The following is a 20,439-nucleotide window of genomic DNA, read 5'->3' as shown; positions in this document are numbered from 1 at the left end:
GTTCTAGTGTTCTTGTGTTCTTGTGTGTTCTTGTGCGTTCTTGTGTTCTAGTGTTCTAGTGTTCTTGTGTTCTAGTGTTCTTGTTTTCTTGTGCTTTCTTGTGTTCTTGTGTTTTCTAGTGGTCTTGTGTTCTTGTGTGTTCTAGTGTTCTAGTGTTCTAGTGTTTTAGTGTTCTTGTGTTCTAGTGTTTTAGTGTTCTTGTGTTCTTGTGTTCTTGTGTTCTTGTGTTCTAGTGTTCTTGTGTTCTTGTGTTCTTGTGTTCTAGTGTTCTAGTGCTCTAGTGTTCTTGTGTTCTGGTGTTCTAGTGTTCTTGTGCTTTCTTGTGTTCTTGTGTGTTCTTGTGTTCTTGTGTTCTAGTGTTCTAGTGTTCTTGTGTTCTAGTGTTCTAGTGTTCTTGTGTTCTAGTGTTCTAGTGTTCTAGTGTTCTTGTGTTCTAGTGTTCTAGTGTTCTTGTGTCCTTGTGTTCTTGTGCGTTATTGTGTTCTTGTGTGTTCTAGTGTTCTAGTGTTCTTGTGTTCTTGTGTTCTTGGGTTCTAGTGTTCTAGTGTTATTGTGTTCTTGTGTTCTAGTGTTCTAGTGTTCTTGTGTTCTAGTGTTCTAGTGTTCTAGTGTTCTTGTGCTCTAGTGTTCTTGTGTTCTGGTGTTCTAGTGTTCTTGTGCGTTCTTGTGTTCTTGTGTGTTCTTGTGTGTTCTTGTGTTCTAGTGTTCTAGTGTTATATTGTTCTTGTGTTCTAGTGTTCTAGTGTTCTTGTGCGTTCTTGTGTTCTTGTGTGTTCTAGTGTTCTTGTGTTCTTGTGTTCTCGTGTTCTAGTGCTCTAGTGTTCTAGTGTTCTTGTGTTCTGGTGTTCTTGTGTTCTTGTGTTCTAGTGTTCTAGTGTTCTAGTGTTCTAGTGTTCTTGTGCGTTCTTGTGTTCTTGTGTGTTCTAGTGTCCTAGTGTTCTTGTGTTCTTGTGTTCTTGTGTTCTAGTGTTCTAGTGCTCTAGTGTTCTTGTGTTCTGGTGTTCTAGTGTTCTTGTGCGTTCTTGTGTTCTTGTGTGTTCTTGTGTGTTCTTGTGTTCTAGTGTTCTAGTGTTATATTGTTCTTGTGTTCTAGTGTTCTAGTGTTCTTGTGCGTTCTTGTGTTCTTGTGTGTTCTAGTGTTCTAGTGTTCTTGTGTTCTTGTGTTCTCGTGTTCTAGTGCTCTAGTGTTCTAGTGTTCTTGTGTTCTGGTGTTCTTGTGTTCTTGTGTTCTAGTGTTCTAGTGTTCTAGTGTTCTAGTGTTCTTGTGTTCTTGTGTTCTAGTGTTCTAGTGTTCTTGTGTTCTTGTGTTCTAGTGTTCTAGTGTTCTAGTGTTCTTGTGTTCTTGTGTTCTAGTGTTCTAGTGTTCTTGTGTTCTTGTGTTCTTGTGTTCTAGTGTTTTAGTGTTCTAGTGTTCTTGTTTTCTAGTGTTCTTGTGTTCTTGTGTGTTCTAGTGTTCTTGTGCTTTCTTGTGTTCTTGTGTGTTCTTGTGTGTTCTTGTGTTCTTGTGTTCTAGTGTTCTACTGTTCTTGTGTTCTAGTGTTCTTGTGTTCTTGTGTTCTTGTGTTCTTGTGTTCTTGTGTGTTCTAGTGTTCTAGTATTCTAGTGTTCTAGTGTTCCAGTGTTCCTGTGTTCTTGTGGTCTAGTGTTCTAGTGTTTTAGTGTTCTTGTGCATTCTTGTGTGTTCTAGTGTTCTTGTGTTCTTGTGTTCTAGTGTTCTAGTGTTCTAGTGTTCTTGTGTTCTTGTGCGTTCTTGTGTGTTCTAGTGTTCTAGTGTTCTAGTGTTCCAGTGTTCTTGTGTTCTTGTGGTCTAGTGTTCTAGTGTTCTTGTGTTCTTGTGTGTTCTAGCGTTCTAGTGTTCTAGTGTTCTTGTGTTCTTGTGTTCTAGTGTTCTTGTGTTCTAGTGTTCTTGTGTTCTTGTGTGTTCTAGTGTTCTACTGTTCTTGTGTTCTTGTGTTCTAGTGTTCTAGTGTTCTTGTGCATTCTTGTGTTCTTGTGTGTTCTAGTGTTCTAGTGTTCTTGTGTTCTTGTGTGTTCTTGTGCGTTCTTGTGTTCTAGTGTTCTAGTGTTCTTGTGTTCTAGTGTTCTTGTTTTCTTGTGCTTTCTTGTGTTCTTGTGTTTTCTAGTGTTCTTGTGTTCTTGTGTGTTCTAGTGTTCTAGTGTTCTAGTGTTTTAGTGTTCTTGTGTTCTAGTGTTTTAGTGTTCTTGTGTTCTTGTGTTCTTGTGTGTTCTAGTGTTCTAGTGTTCTTGTGTTCTAGTGTTCTTGTGTTCTAGTGTTCTTGTGTTCTTGTGTGTTCTAGTGTTCTACTGTTCTTGTGTTCTTGTGTTCTAGTGTTCTAGTGATCTTGTGCATTCTTGTGTTCTTGTGTGTTCTAGTGTTCTAGTGTTCTTGTGTTCTTGTGTGTTCTTGTGCGTTCTTGTGTTCTAGTGTTCTAGTGTTCTTGTGTTCTAGTGTTCTTGTTTTCTTGTGCTTTCTTGTGTTCTTGTGTTTTCTAGTGTTCTTGTGTTCTTGTGTGTTCTAGTGTTCTAGTGTTCTAGTGTTCTAGTGTTCTTGTGTTCTAGTGTTTTAGTGTTCTTGTGTTCTTGTGTTCTTGTGTGTTCTAGTGTTCTAGTGTTCTTGTGTTCTTGTGCGTTCTTGTGTTCTTGTGTTCTAGTGTTCTTGTGTTCTTGTGTTCTTGTGTTCTTGTGTTCTAGTGTTCTAGTGCTCTAGTGTTCTTGTGTTCTGGTGTTCTAGTGTTCTTGTGCTTTCTTGTGTGTTCTTGTGTGTTCTTGTGTGTTATTGTGTTCTTGTGTTCTAGTGTTCTAGTGTTCTTGTGTTCTAGTGTTCTAGTGTGCTTGTGTTCTAGTGTTCTAGTGTTCTTGTGTTCTAGTGTTCTAGTGTTCTTGTGTCCTTGTGTTCTTGTGCGTTATTGTGTTCTTGTGTGTTCTAGCGTTCTAGTGTTCTTGTGTTCTTGTGTTCTTGGGTTCTAGTGTTCTAGTGTTATTGTGTTCTTGTGTTCTAGTGTTCTAGTGTTCTAGTGTTCTTGTGTTCTTGTGCGTTCTTGTGTTCTTGTGTGTTCTAGTGTTCTAGTGTTCTTGTGTTCTTGTGTTCTAGTGTTCTAGTGCTCTAGTGTTCTTGTGTTCTGGTGTTCTAGTGTTCTTGTGCGTTCTTGTGTTCTTGTGTGTTCTTGTGTGTTCTTGTGTTCTAGTGTTCTAGTGTTATATTGTTCTTGTGTTCTAGTGTTCTAGTGTTCTTGTGCGTTCTTGTGTTCTTGTGTGTTCTAGTGTTCTAGTGTTCTTGTGTTCTCGTGATCTAGTGCTCTAGTGTTCTAGTGTTCTAGTGTTCTAGTGTTCTAGTGTTCTAGTGTTCTTGTGTTCTTGTGTTCTAGTGTTCTTGTGTTCTTGTGTTCTTGTGTTCTTGTGTTCTAGTGTTTTAGTGTTCTAGTGTTCTTGTTATCTAGTGTTCTTGTGTTCTTGTGTTCTAGTGTTCTTGTGCTTTCTTGTGTTCTTGTGTGTTCTTGTGTGTTCTTATGTTCTTGTGTTCTAGTGTTCTACTGTTCTTGTGTTCTAGTGTTCTTGTGTTCTTGTGTTCTTGTGCGTTCTTGTGTTCTTGTGTGTTCTAGTGTTCTAGTATTCTAGTGTTCTAGTGTTCCAGTGTTCCTGTGTTCTTGTGGTCTAGTGTTCTAGTGTTCTAGTGTTCTTGTGCATTCTTGTGTGTTCTAGTGTTCTTGTGTTCTTGTGTTCTAGTGTTCTAGTGTTCTAGTGTTCTTGTGTTCTTGTGCGTTCTTGTGTGTTCTAGTGTTCTAGTGTTCTAGTGTTCCAGTGTTCTTGTGTTCTTGTGGTCTAGTGTTCTAGTGTTCTTGTGTTCTTGTGTGTTCTTGTGTGTTCTTGTTTTCTAGTGTTCTAGTGTTATATTGTTCTTGTGTTCTAGTGTTCTAGTGTTCTTGTGCGTTCTTGTGTTCTTGTGTGTTCTAGTGTTCTAGTGTTCTTGTGTTCTTGTGTTCTAGTGCTCTAGTGTTCTAGTGTTCTTGTGTTCTAGTGTTCTTGTGTTCTTGTGTTCTAGTGTTCTAGTGTTCTAGTGTTCTAGTGTTCTTGTGTTCTTGTGTTCTAGTGTTCTAGTGTTCTTGTGTTCTTGTGTTCTAGTGTTCTAGTGTTCTAGTGTTCTTGTGTTCTTGTGTTCTAGTGTTCTAGTGTTCTTGTGTTCTTGTGTTCTTGTGTTCTAGTGTTTTAGTGTTCTAGTGTTCTTGTTTTCTAGTGTTCTTGTTTTCTAGTGTTCTTGTGTTCTTGTGTGTTCTAGTGTTCTTGTGCTTTCTTGTGTTCTTGTGTTTTCTTGTGTGTTCTTGTGTTCTTGTGTTCTAGTGTTCTACTGTTCTTGTGTTCTAGTGTTCTTGTGTTCTTGTGTTCTTGTGCGTTCTTGTGTTCTTGTGTGTTCTAGTGTTCTAGTATTCTAGTGTTCTAGTGTTCCAGTGTTCCTGTGTTCTTGTGGTCTAGTGTTCTAGTGTTCTAGTGTTCTTGTGCATTCTTGTGTGTTCTAGTGTTCTTGTGTTCTTGTGTTCTAGTGTTCTAGTGTTCTAGTGTTCTTGTGTTCTTGTGCGTTCTTGTGTGTTCTAGTGTTCTAGTGTTCTAGTGTTCCAGTGTTCTTGTGTTCTTGTGGTCTAGTGTTCTAGTGTTCTTGTGTTCTTGTGTGTTCTAGTGTTCTAGTGTTCTAGTGTTCTTGTGTTCTTGTGTTCTAGTGTTCTTGTGTTCTTGTGTTCTAGTGTTCTTGTGTTCTTGTGTGTTCTAGTGTTCTACTGTTCTTGTGTTCTAGTGTTCTAGTGTTCTTGTGCATTCTTGTGTTCTTGTGTGTTCTAGTGTTCTAGTGTTCTTGTGTTCTTGTGTGTTCTTGTGTTCTAGTGTTCTAGTGTTCTTGTGTTCTAGTGTTCTTGTTTTCTTGTGCTTTCTTGTGTTCTTGTGTTTTCTAGTGTTCTTGTGTTCTTGTGTGTTCTAGTGTTCTAGTGTTTTAGTGTTCTTGTGTTCTAGTGTTCTAGTGTTTTAGTGTTCTTGTGTTCTTGTGTTCTTGTGTGTTCTAGTGTTCTAGTGTTCTTGTGTTCTAGTGTTCTTGTGTTCTAGTGTTCTTGTGTTCTTGTGTGTTCTAGTGTTTTACTGTTCTTGTGTTCTTGTGTTCTTGTGTTCTAGTGTTCTAGTGATCTTGTGCATTCTTGTGTTCTTGTGTGTTCTAGTGTTCTAGTGTTCTTGTGTTCTTGTGTGTTCTTGTGCGTTCTTGTGTTCTAGTGTTCTAGTGTTCTTGTGTTCTAGTGTTCTTGTTTTCTTGTGCTTTCTTGTGTTCTTGTGTTTTCTAGTGTTCTTGTGTTCTTGTGTGTTCTAGTGTTCTAGTGTTCTAGTGTTCTAGTGTTCTTGTGTTCTAGTGTTTTAGTGTTCTTGTGTTCTTGTGTTCTTGTGTGTTCTAGTGTTCTAGTGTTCTTGTGTTCTTGTGTTCTTGTGCGTTCTTGTGTTCTTGTGTTCTAGTGTTCTTGTGTTCTTGTGTTCTTGTGTTCTTGTGTTCTAGTGTTCTAGTGCTCTAGTGTTCTTGTGTTCTGGTGTTCTAGTGTTCTTGTGCTTTCTTGTGTTCTTGTGTGTTCTTGTGTGTTCTTGTGTTCTTGTGTTCTAGTGTTCTAGTGTTCTTGTGTTCTAGTGTTCTAGTGTTCTTGTGTTCTAGTGTTCTAGTGTTCTAGTGTTCTTGTGTTCTTGTGTTCTAGTGTTCTTGTGTCCTTGTGTTCTTGTGCGTTATTGTGTTCTTGTGTGTTCTAGTGTTCTAGTGTTCTTGTGTTCTTGTGTTCTAGTGTTCTAGTGTTCTAGTGTTCTAGTGTTCTTGTGTTCTTGTGCGTTCTTGTGTTCTTGTGTGTTCTAGTGTTCTAGTGTTCTTGTGTTCTTGTGTTCTAGTGTTCTAGTGCTCTAGTGTTCTTGTGTTCTGGTGTTCTAGTGTTCTTGTGCGTTCTTGTGTTCTTGTGTGTTCTTGTGTGTTCTTGTGTTCTAGTGTTCTAGTGTTATATTGTTCTTGTGTTCTAGTGTTCTAGTGTTCTTGTGCGTTCTTGTGTTCTTGTGTGTTCTAGTGTTCTAGTGTTCTTGTGTTCTCGTGATCTAGTGCTCTAGTGTTCTAGTGTTCTTGTGTTCTGGTGTTCTTGTGTTCTTGTGTTCTAGTGTTCTAGTGTTCTAGTGTTCTAGTGTTCTTGTGTTCTTGTGTTCTAGTGTTCTAGTGTTCTAGTGTTCTTGTGTTCTTGTGTTCTAGTGTTCTAGTGTTCTTGTGTTCTTGTGTTCTTGTGTTCTAGTGTTTTAGTGTTCTAGTGTTCTTGTTATCTAGTGTTCTTGTGTTCTTGTGTTCTAGTGTTCTTGTGCTTTCTTGTGTTCTTGTGTGTTCTTGTGTGTTCTTGTGTTCTTGTGTTCTAGTGTTCTATTGTTCTTGTGTTCTAGTGTTCTTGTGTTCTTGTGTTCTTGTGCGTTCTTGTGTTCTTGTGTGTTCTAGTGTTCTAGTATTCTAGTGTTCTAGTGTTCTAGTGTTCCAGTGTTCCTGTGTTCTTGTGGTCTAGTGTTCTAGTGTTCTAGTGTTCTTGTGCATTCTTGTGTGTTCTAGTGTTCTTGTGTTCTTGTGTTCTAGTGTTCTAGTGTTCTTGTGTTCTTGTGCGTTCTTGTGTGTTCTAGTGTTCTAGTGTTCTAGTGTTCCAGTGTTCTTGTGTTCTTGTGGTCTAGTGTTCTAGTGTTCTTGTGTTCTTGTGTGTTCTTGTGTGTTCTTGTTTTCTAGTGTTCTAGTGTTATATTGTTCTTGTGTTCTAGTGTTCTAGTGTTCTTGTGCGTTCTTGTGTTCTTGTGTGTTCTAGTGTTCTAGTGTTCTTGTGTTCTTGTGTTCTAGTGCTCTAGTGTTCTAGTGTTCTTGTGTTCTAGTGTTCTTGTGTTCTAGTGTTCTAGTGTTCTAGTGTTCTAGTGTTCTAGTGTTCTTGTGTTCTAGTGCTCTAGTGTTCTTGTGTTCTGGTGTTCTAGTGTTCTTGTGCTTTCTTGTGTTCTTGTGTGTTCTTGTGTGTTCTTGTGTGTTCTTGTGTTCTTGTGTTCTAGTGTTCTAGTGTTCTTGTGTTCTAGTGTTCTAGTGTGCTTGTGTTCTAGTGTTCTAGTGTTCTAGTGTTCTTGTGTTCTAGTGTTCTAGTGTTCTTGTGTCCTTGTGTTCTTGTGCGTTATTGTGTTCTTGTGTGTTCTAGTGTTCTAGTGTTCTTGTGTTCTTGTGTTCTTGTGTTCTTGGGTTCTAGTGTTCTAGTGTTATTGTGTTCTTGTGTTCTAGTGTTCTAGTGTTCTTGTGTTCTTGTGTTCTAGTGTTCTAGTGCTCTAGTGTTCTTGTGTTCTGGTGTTCTAGTGTTCTTGTGCGTTCTTGTGTTCTTGTGTGTTCTTGTGTGTTCTTGTGTTCTAGTGTTCTAGTGTTATATTGTTCTTGTGTTCTAGTGTTCTAGTGTTCTTGTGCGTTCTTGTGTTCTTGTGTGTTCTAGTGTTCTAGTGTTCTTGTGTTCTCGTGATCTAGTGCTCTAGTGTTCTAGTGTTCTTGTGTTCTGGTGTTCTTGTGTTCTTGTGTTCTAGTGTTCTAGTGTTCTAGTGTTCTAGTGTTCTTGTGTTCTTGTGTTCTAGTGTTCTAGTGTTCTTGTGTTCTTGTGTTCTAGTGTTCTAGTGTTCTAGTGTTCTTGTGTTCTTGTGTTCTAGTGTTCTTGTGTTCTTGTGTTCTAGTGTTTTAGTGTTCTAGTGTTCTTGTTATCTAGTGTTCTTGTGTTCTTGTGTTCTAGTGTTCTTGTGCTTTCTTGTGTTCTTGTGTGTTCTTGTGTGTTCTTATGTTCTTGTGTTCTAGTGTTCTACTGTTCTTGTGTTCTAGTGTTCTTGTGTTCTTGTGTTCTTGTGCGTTCTTGTGCGTTCTTGTGTTCTTGTGTGTTCCAGTGTTCTAGTATTCTAGTGTTCTAGTGTTCCAGTGTTCCTGTGTTCTTGTGGTCTAGTGTTCTAGTGTTCTAGTGTTCTTGTGCATTCTTGTGTGTTCTAGTGTTCTTGTGTTCTTGTGTTCTAGTGTTCTAGTGTTCTAGTGTTCTTGTGTTCTTGTGCGTTCTTGTGTGTTCTAGTGTTCTAGTGTTCCAGTGTTCTTGTGTTCTTGTGGTCTAGTGTTCTAGTGTTCTTGTGTTCTTGTGTGTTCTTGTGTGTTCTTGTTTTCTAGTGTTCTAGTGTTATATTGTTCTTGTGTTCTAGTGTTCTAGTGTTCTTGTGCGTTCTTGTGTTCTTGTGTGTTCTAGTGTTCTAGTGTTCTTGTGTTCTTGTGTTCTAGTGCTCTAGTGTTCTAGTGTTCTTGTGTTCTAGTGTTCTTGTGTTCTTGTGTTCTAGTGTTCTAGTGTTCTAGTGTTCTAGTGTTCTAGTGTTCTAGTGTTCTTGTGTTCTTGTGTTCTAGTGTTCTAGTGTTCTTGTGTTCTTGTGTTCTAGTGTTCTAGTGTTCTAGTGTTCTTGTGTTCTTGTGTTCTAGTGTTCTAGTGTTCTTGTGTTCTTGTGTTCTTGTGTTCTAGTGTTTTAGTGTTCTAGTGTTCTTGTTTTCTAGTGTTCTTGTTTTCTAGTGTTCTTGTGTTCTTGTGTGTTCTAGTGTTCTTGTGCTTTCTTGTGTTCTTGTGTGTTCTTGTGTGTTCTTGTGTTCTTGTGTTCTAGTGTTCTACTGTTCTTGTGTTCTAGTGTTCTTGTGTTCTTGTGTTCTTGTGCGTTCTTGTGTTCTTGTGTGTTCTAGTGTTCTAGTATTCTAGTGTTCTAGTGTTCCAGTGTTCCTGTGTTCTTGTGGTCTAGTGTTCTAGTGTTCTAGTGTTCTTGTGCATTCTTGTGTGTTCTAGTGTTCTTGTGTTCTTGTGTTCTAGTGTTCTAGTGTTCTAGTGTTCTTGTGTTCTTGTGCGTTCTTGTGTGTTCTAGTGTTCTAGTGTTCTAGTGTTCCAGTGTTCTTGTGTTCTTGTGGTCTAGTGTTCTAGTGTTCTTGTGTTCTTGTGTGTTCTAGTGTTCTAGTGTTCTAGTGTTCTTGTGTTCTTGTGTTCTAGTGTTCTTGTGTTCTAGTGTTCTTGTGTTCTTGTGTGTTCTAGTGTTCTACTGTTCTTGTGTTCTAGTGTTCTAGTGTTCTTGTGTGTTCTAGTGTTCTAGTGTTTTAGTGTTCTTGTGTTCTAGTTTTCTAGTGTTTTAGTGTTCTTGTGTTCTTGTGTTCTTGTGTGTTCTAGTGTTCTAGTGTTCTTGTGTTCTAGTGTTCTTGTGTTCTAGTGTTCTTGTGTTCTTGTGTGTTCTAGTGTTCTACTGTTCTTGTGTTCTTGTGTTCTTGTGTTCTTGTGTTCTAGTGTTCTAGTGATCTTGTGCATTCTTGTGTTCTTGTGTGTTCTAGTGTTCTAGTGTTCTTGTGTTCTTGTTTGTTCTTGTGCGTTCTTGTGTTCTAGTGTTCTAGTGTTCTTGTGTTCTAGTGTTCTTGTTTTCTTGTGCTTTCTTGTGTTCTTGTGTTTTCTAGTGTTCTTGTGTTCTTGTGTGTTCTAGTGTTCTAGTGTTCTAGTGTTCTAGTGTTCTTGTGTTCTAGTGTTTTAGTGTTCTTGTGTTCTTGTGTTCTTGTGTGTTCTAGTGTTCTAGTGTTCTTGTGTTCTTGTGTTCTTGTGCGTTCTTGTGTTCTTGTGTTCTAGTGTTCTTGTGTTCTTGTGTTCTTGTGTTCTTGTGTTCTAGTGTTCTAGTGCTCTAGTGTTCTTGTGTTCTGGTGTTCTAGTGTTCTTGTGCTTTCTTGTGTTCTTGTGTGTTCTTGTGTGTTCTTGTGTTCTTGTGTTCTAGTGTTCTAGTGTTCTTGTGTTCTAGTGTTCTAGTGTTCTTGTGTTCTAGTGTTCTAGTGTTCTAGTGTTCTTGTGTTCTTGTGTTCTAGTGTTCTTGTGTCCTTGTGTTCTTGTGCGTTATTGTGTTCTTGTGTGTTCTAGTGTTCTAGTGTTCTTGTGTTCTTGTGTTCTAGTGTTCTAGTGTTATTGTGTTCTTGTGTTCTAGTGTTCTAGTGTTCTAGTGTTCTTGTGTTCTTGTGCGTTCTTGTGTTCTTGTGTGTTCTAGTGTTCTAGTGTTCTTGTGTTCTTGTGTTCTAGTGTTCTAGTGCTCTAGTGTTCTTGTGTTCTGGTGTTCTAGTGTTCTTGTGCGTTCTTGTGTTCTTGTGTGTTCTTGTGTGTTCTTGTGTTCTAGTGTTCTAGTGTTATATTGTTCTTGTGTTCTAGTGTTCTAGTGTTCTTGTGCGTTCTTGTGTTCTTGTGTGTTCTAGTGTTCTAGTGTTCTTGTGTTCTCGTGATCTAGTGCTCTAGTGTTCTAGTGTTCTTGTGTTCTGGTGTTCTTGTGTTCTTGTGTTCTAGTGTTCTAGTGTTCTAGTGTTCTAGTGTTCTTGTGTTCTTGTGTTCTAGTGTTCTAGTGTTCTTGTGTTCTTGTGTTCTAGTGTTCTAGTGTTCTAGTGTTCTTGTGTTCTTGTGTTCTAGTGTTCTAGTGTTCTTGTGTTCTTGTGTTCTAGTGTTTTAGTGTTCTAGTGTTCTTGTTATCTAGTGTTCTTGTGTTCTTGTGTTCTAGTGTTCTTGTGCTTTCTTGTGTTCTTGTGTGTTCTTGTGTGTTCTTGTGTTCTTGTGTTCTAGTGTTCTACTGTTCTTGTGTTCTAGTGTTCTTGTGTTCTTGTGTTCTTGTGCGTTCTTGTGTTCTTGTGTGTTCTAGTGTTCTAGTATTCTAGTGTTCTAGTGTTCTAGTGTTCCAGTGTTCCTGTGTTCTTGTGGTCTAGTGTTCTAGTGTTCTAGTGTTCTTGTGCATTCTTGTGTGTTCTAGTGTTCTTGTGTTCTTGTGTTCTAGTGTTCTAGTGTTCTAGTGTTCTTGTGTTCTTGTGCGTTCTTGTGTGTTCTAGTGTTCTAGTGTTCCAGTGTTCTTGTGTTCTTGTGGTCTAGTGTTCTAGTGTTCTTGTGTTCTTGTGTGTTCTTGTGTGTTCTTGTTTTCTAGTGTTCTAGTGTTATATTGTTCTTGTGTTCTAGTGTTCTAGTGTTCTTGTGCGTTCTTGTGTTCTTGTGTGTTCTAGTGTTCTAGTGTTCTTGTGTTCTTGTGTTCTAGTGCTCTAGTGTTCTAGTGTTCTTGTGTTCTAGTGTTCTTGTGTTCTAGTTTTCTAGTGTTCTAGTGTTCTAGTGTTCTAGTGTTCTAGTGTTCTTGTGTTCTTGTGTTCTAGTGTTCTAGTGTTCTAGTGTTCTTGTGTTCTTGTGTTCTAGTGTTCTAGTGTTCTTGTGTTCTTGTGTTCTTGTGTTCTAGTGTTTTAGTGTTCTAGTGTTCTTGTTTTCTAGTGTTCTTGTGTTCTTGTGTTCTAGTGTTCTTGTGCTTTCTTGTGTTCTTGTGTGTTCTTGTGTGTTCTTGTGTTCTTGTGTTCTAGTGTTCTACTGTTCTTGTGTTCTAGTGTTCTTGTGTTCTTGTGTTCTTGTGCGTTCTTGTGTTCTTGTGTGTTCTAGTGTTCTAGTATTCTAGTGTTCTAGTGTTCCAGTGTTCCTGTGTTCTTGTGGTCTAGTGTTCTAGTGTTCTAGTGTTCTAGTGTTCTTGTGCATTCTTGTGTGTTCTAGTGTTCGTGTTCTTGTGTTCTAGTGTTCTAGTGTTCTAGTGTTCTTGTGTTCTCTTGCGTTCTTGTGTGTTCTAGTGTTCTAGTGTTCTAGTGTTCTTGTGTGTTCTAGTGTTCTAGTGTTCTAGTGTTCTAGTGTTCTTGTGTTCTTGTGTTCTAGTGTTCTAGTGTTCTTGTGTTCTTGTGCGTTCTTGTGCTTTCTAGAGTTCTAGTGTTCTTGTGTTCTAGTGTTCTTGTGTTCTTGTGTGTTCTAGTGTTCTACTGTTCTTGTGTTCTTGTGTTCTTGTGTTCTAATGTTCTAGTGTTCTTGTGTGTTCTAGTGTTCTAGTGTTCTTGTGTTCTTGTGTGTTCTTGTGCGTTCTTGTGTTCTTGTGTTCTAGTGTTCTAGTGTTCTTGTGTTCTAGTGTTCTTGTTTTCTTGTGCTTTCTTGTGTTCTTGTGTTTTCTAGTGTTCTTGTGTTCTTGTGTGTTCTAGTGTTCTAGTGTTCTAGTGTTTTAGTGTTCTTGTGTTCTAGTGTTTTAGTGTTCTTGTGTTCTTGTGTTCTTTTGTGTTCTAGTGTTCTAGTGTTCTTGTGTTCTAGTGTTCTTGTGTTCTTGTGTGTTCTAGTGTTCTACTGTTCTTGTGTTCTTGTGTTCTAGTGTTCTTGTGCATTCTTGTGTTCTTGTGTGTTCTAGTGTTCTTGTGTTCTTGTGTGTTCTTGTGCGTTCTTGTGTTCTAGTGTTCTAGTGTTCTTGTGTTCTTGTTATCTAGTGTTCTTGTGTTCTTGTGTTCTAGTGTTCTTGTGCTTTCTTGTGTTCTTGTGTGTTCTTGTGTGTTCTTGTGTTCTTGTGTTCTAGTGTTCTACTGTTCTTGTGTTCTAGTGTTCTTGTGTTCTTGTGTTCTTGTGCGTTCTTGTGTTCTTGTGTGTTCTAGTGTTCTAGTATTCTAGTGTTCTAGTGTTCCAGTGTTCCTGTGTTCTTGTGGTCTAGTGTTCTAGTGTTCTAGTGTTCTTGTGCATTCTTGTGTGTTCTAGTGTTCTTGTGTTCTTGTGTTCTAGTGTTCTAGTGTTCTAGTGTTCTTGTGTTCTTGTGCGTTCTTGTGTGTTCTAGTGTTCTAGTGTTCCAGTGTTCTTGTGTTCTTGTGGTCTAGTGTTCTAGTGTTCTTGTGTTCTTGTGTGTTCTTGTGTGTTCTTGTTTTCTAGTGTTCTAGTGTTATATTGTTCTTGTGTTCTAGTGTTCTAGTGTTCTTGTGCGTTCTTGTGTTCTTGTGTGTTCTAGTGTTCTAGTGTTCTTGTGTTCTTGTGTTCTAGTGCTCTATTGTTCTAGTGTTCTTGTGTTCTAGTGTTCTTGTGTTCTTGTGTTCTTGTGTTCTAGTGTTCTAGTGTTCTAGTGTTCTAGTGTTCTTGTGTTCTTGTGTTCTAGTGTTCTAGTGTTCTTGTGTTCTTGTGTTCTAGTGTTCTAGTGTTCTAGTGTTCTTGTGTTCTTGTGTTCTAGTGTTCTAGTGTTCTTGTGTTCTTGTGTTCTTGTGTTCTAGTGTTTTAGTGTTCTAGTGTTCTTGTTTTCTAGTGTTCTTGTGTTCTTGTGTTCTAGTGTTCTTGTGCTTTCTTGTGTTCTTGTGTGTTCTTGTGTGTTCTTGTGTTCTTGTGTTCTAGTGTTCTACTGTTCTTGTGTTCTAGTGTTCTAGTGTTCTTGTGTTCTTGTGTTCTTGTGCGTTCTTGTGTTCTTGTGTGTTCTAGTGTTCTAGTATTCTAGTGTTCTAGTGTTCCAGTGTTCCTGTGTTCTTGTGGTCTAGTGTTCTAGTGTTCTAGTGTTCTTGTGCATTCTTGTGTGTTCTAGTGTTCTTGTGTTCTTGTGTTCTAGTGTTCTAGTGTTCTTGTGTTCTCTTGCGTTCTTGTGTGTTCTAGTGTTCTAGTGTTCTAGTGTTCTAGTGTTCTTGTGTGTTCTAGTGTTCTAGTGTTCTAGTGTTCTAGCGTTCTTGTGTTCTTGTGTTCTAGTGTTCTAGTGTTCTTGTGTTCTTGTGCGTTCTTGTGCTTTCTAGAGTTCTAGTGTTCTTGTGTTCTAGTGTTCTTGTGTTCTTGTGTGTTCTAGTGTTCTACTGTTCTTGTGTTCTTGTGTTCTTGTGTTCTAGTGTTCTAGTGTTCTTGTGTGTTCTAGTGTTCTAGTGTTCTTGTGTTCTTGTGTGTTCTTGTGCGTTCTTGTGTTCTTGTGTTCTAGTGTTCTAGTGTTCTTGTGTTCTAGTGTTCTTGTTTTCTTGTGCTTTCTTGTGTTCTTGTGTTTTCTAGTGTTCTTGTGTTCTTGTGTGTTCTAGTGTTCTAGTGTTCTAGTGTTTTAGTGTTCTTGTGTTCTAGTGTTTTAGTGTTCTTGTGTTCTTGTGTTCTTTTGTGTTCTAGTGTTCTAGTGTTCTTGTGTTCTAGTGTTCTTGTGTTCTAGTGTTCTTGTGTTCTTGTGTGTTCTAGTGTTCTACTGTTCTTGTGTTCTTGTGTTCTAGTGTTCTAGTGTTCTTGTGCATTCTTGTGTTCTTGTGTGTTCTAGTGTTCTTGTGTTCTTGTGTGTTCTTGTGCGTTCTTGTGTTCTAGTGTTCTAGTGTTCTTGTGTTCTAGTGTTCTCTTTTTCTTGTGCTTTCTTGTGTTCTTGTGTTTTCTAGTGTTCTTGTGTTCTAGTGTTTTAGTGTTCTTGTGTTCTTGTGTTCTTGTGTGTTCTAGTGTTCTAGTGTTCTTGTGTTCTTGTGCGTTCTTGTGTTCTTGTGTTCTAGTGTTCTTGTGTTCTTGTGTTCTTGTGTTCTTGTGTTCTTGTGTTCTAGTGTTCTAGTGCTCTAGTGTTCTTGTGTTCTGGTGTTCTAGTGTTCTTGTGCTTTCTTGTGTTCTTGTGTGTTCTTGTGTGTTCTTGTGTTCTTGTGTTCTAGTGTTCTAGTGTTCTTGTGTTCTAGTGTTCTAGTGTTCTTGTGTTCTAGTGTTCTAGTGTTCTAGTGTTCTTGTGTTCTAGTGTTCTAGTGTTCTTGTGTCCTTGTGTTCTTGTGCGTTATTGTGTTCTTGTGTGTTCTAGTGTTCTAGTGTTCTTGTGTTCTTGTGTTCTTGTGTTCTAGTGTTCTAGTGTTATTGTGTTCTTGTGTTCTAGTGTTCTAGTGTTCTTGTGTTCTTGTGTTCTTGTGCGTTCTTGTGTTCTTGTGTGTTCTAGTGTTCTAGTGTTCTTGTGTTCTTGTGTTCTAGTGTTCTAGTGCTCTAGTGTTCTTGTGTTCTGGTGTTCTAGTGTTCTTGTGCGTTCTTGTGTTCTTGTGTGTTCTTGTGTGTTCTTGTGTTCTAGTGTTCTAGTGTTATATTGTTCTTGTGTTCTAGTGTTCTAGTGTTCTTGTGCGTTCTTGTGTTCTTGTGTGTTCTAGTGTTCTAGTGTTCTTGTGTTCTTGTGTTCTAGTGCTCTAGTGTTCTAGTGTTCTTGTGTTCTGGTGTTCTTGTGTTCTTGTGTTCTAGTGTTCTAGTGTTCTAGTGTTCTAGTGTTCTAGTGTTCTTTTGTTCTTGTGTTCTATTGTTCTAGTGTTCTTGTGTTCTTGTGTTCTAGTGTTCTAGTGTTCTAGTGTTCTTGTGTTCTAGTGTTCTAGTGTTCTACTGTTCTTGTGTTCTTGTGTTCTAGTGTTCTAGTGTTCTTGTGCATTCTTGTGTTCTTGTGTGTTCTAGTGTTCTTGTGTTCTTGTGTGTTCTTGTGCGTTCTTGTGTTCTAGTGTTCTAGTGTTCTTGTGTTCTAGTGTTCTTTTTTTCTTGTGCTTTCTTGTGTTCTTGTGTTTTCTAGTGTTCTTGTGTTCTTGTGTGTTCTAGTGTTCTAGTGTTTTAGTGTTCTTGTGTTCTAGTGTTTTAGTGTTCTTGTGTTCTTGTGTTCTTGTGTGTTCTAGTGTTCTAGTGTTCTTGTGTTCTTGTGCGTTCTTGTGTTCTTGTGTTCTAGTGTTCTTGTGCTTTCTTGTGTTCTTGTGTGTTCTTGTGTGTTCTTGTGTTCTTGTGTTCTAGTGTTCTAGTGTTCTTGTGTTCTAGTGTTCTTGTGTTCTTGTGTTCTAGTGTTCTAGTGTTCTAGTGTTCTAGTGTTCTTGTGTTCTTGTGTTCTAGTGTTCTAGTGTTCTAGTGTTCTTGTGTTCTTGTGTTCTAGTGTTCTAGTGTTCTTGTGTTCTTGTGTTCTTGTGTTCTAGTGTTTTAGTGTTCTAGTGTTCTTGTTATCTAGTGTTCTTGTGTTCTTGTGTTCTAGTGTTCTTGTGCTTTCTTGTGTTCTTGTGTGTTCTTGTGTGTTCTTGTGTTCTTGTGTTCTAGTGTTCTATTGTTCTTGTGTTCTAGTGTTCTTGTGTTCTTGTGTTCTTGTGCGTTCTTGTGTTCTTGTGTGTTCTAGTGTTCTAGTATTCTAGTGTTCTAGTGTTCTAGTGTTCCAGTGTTCCTGTGTTCTTGTGGTCTAGTGTTCTAGTGTTCTAGTGTTCTTGTGCATTCTTGTGTGTTCTAGTGTTCTTGTGTTCTTGTGTTCTAGTGTTCTAGTGTTCTTGTGTTCTTGTGCGTTCTTGTGTGTTCTAGTGTTCTAGTGTTCTAGTGTTCCAGTGTTCTTGTGTTCTTGTGGTCTAGTGTTCTAGTGTTCTTGTGTTCTTGTGTGTTCTTGTGTGTTCTTGTTTTCTAGTGTTCTAGTGTTATATTGTTCTTGTGTTCTAGTGTTCTAGTGTTCTTGTGCGTTCTTGTGTTCTTGTGTGTTCTAGTGTTCTAGTGTTCTTGTGTTCTTGTGTTCTAGTGCTCTAGTGTTCTAGTGTTCTTGTGTTCTAGTGTTCTTGTGTTCTAGTTTTCTAGTGTTCTAGTGTTCTAGTGTTCTAGTGTTCTTGTGTTCTAGTGCTCTAGTGTTCTTGTGTTCTGGTGTTCTAGTGTTCTTGTGCTTTCTTGTGTTCTTGTGTGTTCTTGTGTGTTCTTGTGTGTTCTTGTGTTCTTGTGTTCTAGTGTTCTAGTGTTCTTGTGTTCTAGTGTTCTAGTGTGCTTGTGTTCTAGTGTTCTAGTGTTCTAGTGTTCTTGTGTTCTAGTGTTCTAGTGTTCTTGTGTCCTTGTGTTCTTGTGCGTTATTGTGTTCTTGTGTGTTCTAGTGTTCTAGTGTTCTTGTGTTCTTGTGTTCTTGTGTTCTTGGGTTCTAGTGTTCTAGTGTTATTGTGTTCTTGTGTTCTAGTGTTCTAGTGTTCTTGTGTTCTTGTGTTCTAGTGTTCTAGTGCTCTAGTGTTCTTGTGTTCTGGTGTTCTAGTGTTCTTGTGCGTTCTTGTGTTCTTGTGTGTTCTTGTGTGTTCTTGTGTTCTAGTGTTCTAGTGTTATATTGTTCTTGTGTTCTAGTGTTCTAGTGTTCTTGTGCGTTCTTGTGTTCTTGTGTGTTCTAGTGTTCTAGTGTTCTTGTGTTCTCGTGATCTAGTGCTCTAGTGTTCTAGTGTTCTTGTGTTCTGGTGTTCTTGTGTTCTTGTGTTCTAGTGTTCTAGTGTTCTAGTGTTCTAGTGTTCTTGTGTTCTTGTGTTCTAGTGTTCTAGTGTTCTTGTGTTCTTGTGTTCTAGTGTTCTAGTGTTCTAGTGTTCTTGTGTTCTTGTGTTCTAGTGTTCTTGTGTTCTTGTGTTCTAGTGTTTTAGTGTTCTAGTGTTCTTGTTATCTAGTGTTCTTGTGTTCTTGTGTTCTAGTGTTCTTGTGCTTTCTTGTGTTCTTGTGTGTTCTTGTGTGTTCTTATGTTCTTGTGTTCTAGTGTTCTACTGTTCTTGTGTTCTAGTGTTCTTGTGTTCTTGTGTTCTTGTGCGTTCTTGTGCGTTCTTGTGTTCTTGTGTGTTCCAGTGTTCTAGTATTCTAGTGTTCTAGTGTTCCAGTGTTCCTGTGTTCTTGTGGTCTAGTGTTCTAGTGTTCTAGTGTTCTTGTGCATTCTTGTGTGTTCTAGTGTTCTTGTGTTCTTGTGTTCTAGTGTTCTAGTGTTCTAGTGTTCTTGTGTTCTTGTGCGTTCTTGTGTGTTCTAGTGTTCTAGTGTTCCAGTGTTCTTGTGTTCTTGTGGTCTAGTGTTCTAGTGTTCTTGTGTTCTTGTGTGTTCTTGTGTGTTCTTGTTTTCTAGTGTTCTAGTGTTATATTGTTCTTGTGTTCTAGTGTTCTAGTGTTCTTGTGCGTTCTTGTGTTCTTGTGTGTTCTAGTGTTCTAGTGTTCTTGTGTTCTTGTGTTCTAGTGCTCTAGTGTTCTAGTGTTCTTGTGTTCTAGTGTTCTTGTGTTCTTGTGTTCTAGTGTTCTAGTGTTCTAGTGTTCTAGTGTTCTAGTGTTCTTGTGTTCTTGTGTTCTAGTGTTCTAGTGTTCTTGTGTTCTTGTGTTCTAGTGTTCTAGTGTTCTAGTGTTCTTGTGTTCTTGTGTTCTAGTGTTCTAGTGTTCTTGTGTTCTTGTGTTCTTGTGTTCTTGTGTTCTAGTGTTTTAGTGTTCTAGTGTTCTTGTTTTCTAGTGTTCTTGTTTTCTAGTGTTCTTGTGTTCTTGTGTGTTCTAGTGTTCTTGTGCTTTCTTGTGTTCTTGTGTGTTCTTGTGTGTTCTTGTGTTCTTGTGTTCTAGTGTTCTACTGTTCTTGTGTTCTAGTGTTCTTGTGTTCTTGTGTTCTTGTGCGTTCTTGTGTTCTTGTGTGTTCTAGTGTTCTAGTATTCTAGTGTTCTAGTGTTCCAGTGTTCCTGTGTTCTTGTGGTCTAGTGTTCTAGTGTTCTAGTGTTCTTGTGCATTCTTGTGTGTTCTAGTGTTCTTGTGTTCTTGTGTTCTAGTGTTCTAGTGTTCTAGTGTTCTTGTGTTCTTGTGCGTTCTTGTGTGTTCTAGTGTTCTAGTGTTCTAGTGTTCCAGTGTTCTTGTGTTCTTGTGGTCTAGTGTTCTAGTGTTCTTGTGTTCTTGTGTGTTCTAGTGTTCTAGTGTTCTAGTGTTCTTGTGTTCTTGTGTTCTAGTGTTCTTGTGTTCTAGTGTTCTTGTGTTCTTGTGTGTTCTAGTGTTCTACTGTTCTTGTGTTCTAGTGTTCTAGTGTTCTTGTGTGTTCTAGTGTTCTAGTGTTTTAGTGTTCTTGTGTTCTAGTTTTCTAGTGTTTTAGTGTTCTTGTGTTCTTGTGTTCTTGTGTGTTCTAGTGTTCTAGTGTTCTTGTGTTCTAGTGTTCTTGTGTTCTAGTGTTCTTGTGTTCTTGTGTGTTCTAGTGTTCTACTGTTCTTGTGTTCTTGTGTTCTTGTGTTCTTGTGTTCTAGTGTTCTAGTGATCTTGTGCATTCTTGTGTTCTTGTGTGTTCTAGTGTTCTAGTGTTCTTGTGTTCTTGTGTGTTCTTGTGCGTTCTTGTGTTCTAGTGTTCTAGTGTTCTTGTGTTCTAGTGTTCTTGTTTTCTTGTGCTTTCTTGTGTTCTTGTGTTTTCTAGTGTTCTTGTGTTCTTGTGTGTTCTAGTGTTCTAGTGTTCTAGTGTTCTAGTGTTCTTGTGTTCTAGTGTTTTAGTGTTCTTGTGTTCTTGTGTTCTTGTGTGTTCTAGTGTTCTAGTGTTCTTGTGTTCTTGTGTTCTTGTGCGTTCTTGTGTTCTTGTGTTCTAGTGTTCTTGTGTTCTTGTGTTCTTGTGTTCTTGTGTTCTAGTGTTCTAGTGCTCTAGTGTTCTTGTGTTCTGGTGTTCTAGTGTTCTTGTGCTTTCTTGTGTTCTTGTGTGTTCTTGTGTGTTCTTGTGTTCTTGTGTTCTAGTGTTCTAGTGTTCTTGTGTTCTAGTGTTCTAGTGTTCTTGTGTTCTAGTGTTCTAGTGTTCTAGTGTTCTTGTGTTCTTGTGTTCTAGTGTTCTTGTGTCCTTGTGTTCTTGTGCGTTATTGTGTTCTTGTGTGTTCTAGTGTTCTAGTGTTCTTGTGTTCTTGTGTTCTAGTGTTCTAGTGTTATTGTGTTCTTGTGTTCTAGTGTTCTAGTGTTCTAGTGTTCTTGTGTTCTTGTGCGTTCTTGTGTTCTTGTGTGTTCTAGTGTTCTAGTGTTCTTGTGTTCTTGTGTTCTAGTGTTCTAGTGCTCTAGTGTTCTTGTGTTCTGGTGTTCTAGTGTTCTTGTGCGTTCTTGTGTTCTTGTGTGTTCTTGTGTGTTCTTGTGTTCTAGTGTTCTAGTGTTATATTGTTCTTGTGTTCTAGTGTTCTAGTGTTCTTGTGCGTTCTTGTGTTCTTGTGTGTTCTAGTGTTCTAGTGTTCTTGTGTTCTCGTGATCTAGTGCTCTAGTGTTCTAGTGTTCTTGTGTTCTGGTGTTCTTGTGTTCTTGTGTTCTAGTGTTCTAGTGTTCTAGTGTTCTAGTGTTCTTGTGTTCTTGTGTTCTAGTGTTCTAGTGTTCTTGTGTTCTTGTGTTCTAGTGTTCTAGTGTTCTAGTGTTCTTGTGTTCTTGTGTTCTAGTGTTCTAGTGTTCTTGTGTTCTTGTGTTCTAGTGTTTTAGTGTTCTAGTGTTCTTGTTATCTAGTGTTCTTGTGTTCTTGTGTTCTAGTGTTCTTGTGCTTTCTTGTGTTCTTGTGTGTTCTTGTGTGTTCTTGTGTTCTTGTGTTCTAGTGTTCTACTGTTCTTGTGTTCTAGTGTTCTTGTGTTCTTGTGTTCTTGTGCGTTCTTGTGTTCTTGTGTGTTCTAGTGTTCTAGTATTCTAGTGTTCTAGTGTTCCAGTGTTCCTGTGTTCTTGTGGTCTAGTGTTCTAGTGTTCTAGTGTTCTTGTGCATTCTTGTGTGTTCTAGTGTTCTTGTGTTCTTGTGTTCTAGTGTTCTAGTGTTCTAGTGTTCTTGTGTTCTTGTGCGTTCTTGTGTGTTCTAGTGTTCTAGTGTTCCAGTGTTCTTGTGTTCTTGTGGTCTAGTGTTCTAGTGTTCTTGTGTTCTTGTGTGTTCTTGTGTGTTCTTGTTTTCTAGTGTTCTAGTGTTATATTGTTCTTGTGTTCTAGTGTTCTAGTG

This window comes from Eucyclogobius newberryi, unplaced genomic scaffold (assembly GCF_026437365.1).
Source record: "Eucyclogobius newberryi isolate DKJ021-1_F unplaced genomic scaffold, fEucNew1.0.hap1 SCAF_10, whole genome shotgun sequence".
NCBI classification, from domain to species: Eukaryota; Metazoa; Chordata; class Actinopteri; order Gobiiformes; family Gobiidae; genus Eucyclogobius; species Eucyclogobius newberryi.
This window is presented reverse-complemented; position numbering follows the sequence as displayed.